At 34.7% G+C, this 5,796-nt stretch overlaps 1 pseudogene; it reads right to left on the bottom strand.

The window, feature by feature from the left end:
- Positions 1-1,000: 1,000 nt before the first annotated feature.
- On the bottom strand, positions 1,001-2,272 carry LOC112835626 (armadillo repeat-containing protein 1-like; annotated as a pseudogene).
- Positions 2,273-5,796: the final 3,524 nt, after the last annotated feature.

The raw sequence follows: 5,796 nt of genomic DNA, 5'->3' as shown, positions 1-5,796 counted from the left end.
GTGACAGGCAGCTGTTACAACATCAGTCATTTCCAGATTTTTGATTCACATCTACAGTGATATGTTTTTGAATTCACCAATCCTTCCTAATTCCTACCCATCCCTGGTTACTGCAGATATAGAAGCTCCTATGTTGCTCCAGCTGGTAGGTGGTATTATAGTTCAGCAGTTGTTCCTTAAGGACAAGCCTAGACTTTGCTTCTCTAGCTATTTCCAGGATTTTTCAATTACCTAATTACTTGTAACAAAAAAAAAAGTGTTATGTTTAAAATAGCTGGAGAAATTTCTGCTTCCTTCCTCCAATCTGGGATTTATCACATACTGTAAGAATTCTCAAATCATACCTCCTACCGTATTATGCATATATTGTGCCCTTGGCCCAAATGCAAGTTTCTCCTGCATTATAACTAAATCACTTCATTGGCATCCTTATAAAAATCTTGATCATTCTTTTTTTTTCTTTTAAGTTTTGATCATTCTGAACAATAGTGGGTGCATAGTAAGCATTTACTTATTTTAATAAATGCATTCCCATATCCTTACTATAATTGTATTTAAACAATAAATATTTATTTTATACCATCTATGTTCTAGATACTATTCCATGTATAGAAGTAATGAAATAGACTTGATTTCTCTTCTTTTTAAAAATTATTATTATTTTACAATCTATTTCAAACAATACTGTTTCAGTTGCCTTAAATTTTCTATAAGAACTTTATAACAAAGCAAATGCACCTGTAACATCTGTCCTTTTTACTACTGGGGGGGGCAAAATGGCCAATAAAATGTAAAATTCAGCATATGCAATTATATAATCTAAAAAATTTCATGATAACTTATTGCAAATTGCACTTGACAGTTCACCACAACAATAGAAAAGTGGCCCCTTGTTGGTTCACATAGTCCTTGAAAACCAAACTGAAGTCACCAGTTTTTATCTGGATAAAAAGTTTGCAGCTCTGCCTCAGCGGTAACTTTACCTTCTGGGTGAGTCAATCTAGGACACTGCTTTGTCATGCTCTTAGTGGGCTCTCATCCTCAGGCAGGTAGTCAGGCAGCTCTGTATTCTGTTCTACTTCCACAGGCCTGTCTGGGAATGGGACCAGCATCTCTTCCCCACTTTCACTTTTCACAACTTGCTGACCCTTCATAACCTGGGTTGATGCTATTGCTGATGCAAAGTCACTGCTTTCAAATCTGAATGGATCCACACCACACAACTTTGAACAGCCATTTGAAAAGTAAAGCTAATAGAACCTTTAATTTTTTTCTTCGAATTTTTATTTAAATTCTAGTTAGTTAACATATAGTGTAACTATTGGTTTCATGAGCAGAATTTAGTGATTCATCACTTACATTTAACACCCACTGCTCAATACAGCAAGTGCTCTCCTTAATACCCATCACCCATTGAGCCCATCCCCTGCCCACCTCCCCTCCAGCAACTCCTGTTTGTTCTCCATTGTTGAGAGTCTCTTATGGTTTGCTTCTCTCTCTTTTTTTTCCTTCCCCTATGTTCATTTGTTTTGCTTCTTAAATTCCGCATGAGTGAAATCATATGGTATTAATCTTTCTCTGACTGACTTATTTTGCTTATCTAATATCCTCTAGTTCCATCCACATTGTTTAAAATGGCAAGAATTCATTCTTTTTGACAGTGGAGTAGTATTCCATCATATATACACATATATGTGTATCTTCTTTATCTATTCATCATTCGATGGATATTTGGGCTCCCTCCATAGTTTGGCTATTATTGATAATGTTGCTATAAACCCTGGGGTGCAGGCTGGGCTTGAGAAAAACGTAGAAGAAACCAGAGAGAACCTTACTACAGTGATAAAAGACCTCAAAAACACAGAGATAAACACAGAGGTAAACACCTTTATTTTATACCAAATCCTCTTCACAGAGATTTCTCTGAGACATATCATCAGTACCATCTATGTGCAAAACCACTGTTTTGGGATGTTTGTATGTAGTTCCCAGACATCTCTGAGTATTCTTTCTATGTGGACTCATTTCATTGAAACTATCACCATCTACCATATTGGAAGACTGAAGAATGCCATAAATTTCAGAAGCTAGCAGTTTTGTTTCTCTTAGAGTTGTACTCTTCTCTACAACATTTGCAAGCTTAACATTATCCCCAGTTCTCTTTTCATCTTTGTTAGCACAGCATTCTGCCAAGTACTGATGAATGAGCAAACCCGAGTGGATGGCAGGGTGGTTGAAAGAGTCCAGAAATAAAATAAGACCAGGCAGACATCCCTGATCCTAAACAACGGTTCATCTATTTAATGGATCTGCTGCTAGATCCCATAGCTAGTTAACTACTGAGAGATCATCAGGTTCTTCATTCATGGTGGAGGAGGAAGAATTCATCTATGACATACACAAGCAAAATCTTCTTAAATTTGTGCCAGAGATTTAGGAGTCCAGAGCCTGCCACACCATCATGGCCACAGCAAGGAATAAGGTAGAGGGACCCAGGAGACACAGAGCGCATCCCTCCATTTGAAACTGTGGCCTCAGCAATGGCAAATGACCAGGCTAACTCTAGGAGCCAAAGAGCAAGGACACTGGCAGGGAAAGGCTATATAGAGTCTCCCCCATGACGCTGCAGCATCTTTCAGTTCTTGACTTCTTTCTTATGGGTAATATAGATTAGTGGAAGTTTTCGAGTAGTAAGATATAGCATAAAAATATCTTTATTTGTTCCTGTTGACACATAGTTGCTTTAATTTTACTCTGTAACAATATATTTTTGAGCATTTTTGCTTTAGTAGCTATCATTTCTTTCTCTAAGTCATTTTCATTATGTTCTTTTTAAAATGGTGATGATGTTGGTAAGTTCCAATATCTTATTGTCTAACAGTTTTATCAATCCCAAAATATGAAAGATCATATGTAAATATATAAATATATAACTTGTTTTCCTCTCTAAGTATCCACATATTCATAACTAAATAAGCATCAATGTGTTTTCATATTAGAATCAAATTCAGAGTGGTAATTAATTACTGTTTCATATATTAAATGTTCCATTATATATTATATTCCATTTTATTAAATACAATAATTATTATATATATTAAAGAATTCCATTGGAAATAGGAGAATTTAATCTAAAGATGTAGTCAAAAATGGTTTGTCTGATCCCCAGCATTCTGCCACTGTATTTCTTCTTTACATATATATATGTAAAGAGAGAGAGAGATTGAGAGAGAGAAATCAAAGTTGGAAGAATTTTAATGCCTTCATTATGAATCTTCATTATGACACTAAAATAATCTTCCTTGTGGTTTGCAGACAACTGAATATATCCCGTATGGCTTAATGACTTACTATTTTGAAGGGACTGAGGGAATGAACAGAACACTTCTAATATCATTAAATTTAGGATTATTCTTATAGATGTTGTCTTCATGGTCATGATACCTTGAAACCATGATCTTCAAACTTTGCTATCATAAAGATACCAAATTTTTATCTCCTGAACCAGATTCTCTCCTTCATCTGTCATTGAGAGAATCAAAACAATCACTGATTTTTTCTGACCCATGTTGTCAAACATTAATTTTCATACCTACATTACTGCAGAAGATCTTTTCAAGAAAACTCCAATATGATGAGCTTGGTGATTCTAACTTCAAAACTGACTTGAAGGTTTGTTGTTGGTTGGTTTCATTTATATATATGCATGTACATACATACACACACACACACATAGATATTTAGATTAGATAATAGATGATAGATAGACAGATGATAGAGTTATCCCAGATACCTTAATGTAAATATGGCCTTTCATATTCTTTCCTTTGTTGACACCACCGAAGTTTCACTAAAATAAATAAATTTTACTTTTCTTGCATGATTTCAAATATTTCTGCTGGTTTCCAGAGCAGTGGGAAGAAGCTCCAATTTTTTCAAACATATCTGAATGTTAGCAAGACCACCAATGATTTCAGAGATTAAGGAAGGATTAGTTCTTTTAAATTGACACCAACTGTTTCTACTGTTACTATTAATGTCACCACCACTACACCTTTAAATTACAACTGTCTTTTTACACACTCTGCCTCAATCCTTTGGGGAATCATCACTTTCAGCAATTTGTCGTTTTTTTTTTTTTTTTTTCTTCATTCCAGCTCTGATACTTTACAGACTAGTGCAAATTTCTGCAATTTCTACTTCTTCCTCCAAGTCTTTCTTCCTCACCCCTGCCTGGCTCCTTTTTTTAATCCTTTAATTCCTCTTCAAAGACCCAGCGTTTGCTCTGATAAATTTAGAAAGACTCGTGCCCTTAAGGAACTCATCATCTACCAGGGAAAACCCAGTGATAAACAAGCAAACATAATATATGTTGCCCATTGATGTCATCCAAAGGGGAAGTTGTCACCTATCCATGAAACCTGATTGTTTCCAGGGGCAAGAGTGTGACAACTTGTTTTCTCTGGGCTCTCTGCCTTGATGTAATGCCTGACATTTTCAGCATTCTGGGAAATGGAAGAAGTATACAAATATTGTCCAGATTACAGATAATGGAAAAACCTAAGAGGGCCATATCTGAGAAAATTGAATCTGAGTCAGGGGCTGAGTAAACCACAACAGAGAATTACCTAATAATTGTTCAAACTAAAAGTTAATAGTAGTAGAGTGCTAATCATACACCAAGCAAAGGTCTAACTGTTCTAAGCTTTATATCTGTGTTAATGAAATTATTAATGAAAATTATTTACATATGAGGGAATTGAGGCCCTAAGAAGAGAAAAACTTGCCTAAGGTTATATAGCTAGTAAGTGGCAGAGATGTGACCTGAACCCAGGATGTCTGGCTACTGAGACAATGCTCTTAAATCCCACAGTATATGATTTCTTCACACAATCTAGAAAAATTTCTGGGATTCTGTAAAATCTAATTGTGTCCATACTCACATACAGAACACACATATGTTCACACACATATAATATATATACACACATACATGTAATATTCATACAGCATTTAACAGTTCACAAAGTATTCTTACATGTACAGTCTCACTCACAGCCACTACTCTTGATGTTAAATAATATCACTATACGTTAAAAAAAAAATCCTAAGACTTCTGAATGTGAAGATAGTTGTTCAAATTTACATGGTTTATAAGATTTGCCTCTAAGTCTTCCAATTGCATGGCTGGATGTTCCCCATCACTATATTAATATTCCTTTGAAAACCTGATATAAAATCCAAATCAGAAGATATAGTTAGATACACTGAGACTGATCTATTTTATGGATGGTTTTTATGTGTTATGATTGAAGAAACTTGTCAGTTTTTCTCAATTTCATCTAAGCAGTGGAAATAGCTTATGGTAACTTACCTTAATTGAAACCAATTAGATTTTCAAAGATCTTGTGGTTGAAATTATTACCACACTGTGATCCACAAATTGAAAAACCAAGTTCACTTGTATCTATCAGAGTGTAGAATTAGAAGGCTTATAATACATAAAGACTTGATTGATCCAGTTTCTTCCCAAATAATTCATACTGAAGAGAATTTGATTTTTCCTTTTTATAAAATGTTTCTATTTAAAGATACATTAGTAAGCAGTATTTCTGAACTATTTATGATTCTTCCTAAGTGGTAATAAAAATGGAAATCAAACTGCAAATTTGTAGGTTTCATTGAAAAGAAAACATAGGGTTTCAGCTTCAGGAATGACAGGTTCCAGGAATTCAAATTTGCATTCAGGAACTTGCATTTTCTCAAATCTTACTTTTCCATATATTGCTTTCACCC

Source organism: Callorhinus ursinus, unplaced genomic scaffold (genome assembly GCF_003265705.2).
Source record: "Callorhinus ursinus isolate GAN/ISIS: 27379988/994484 unplaced genomic scaffold, GSC_fseal_2.0 scaffold4, whole genome shotgun sequence".
Taxonomy (NCBI): Eukaryota; Metazoa; Chordata; class Mammalia; order Carnivora; family Otariidae; genus Callorhinus; species Callorhinus ursinus.
Note: the sequence above shows the minus strand (reverse complement) of the source record. Positions and strands in the feature narration are given on the sequence as shown.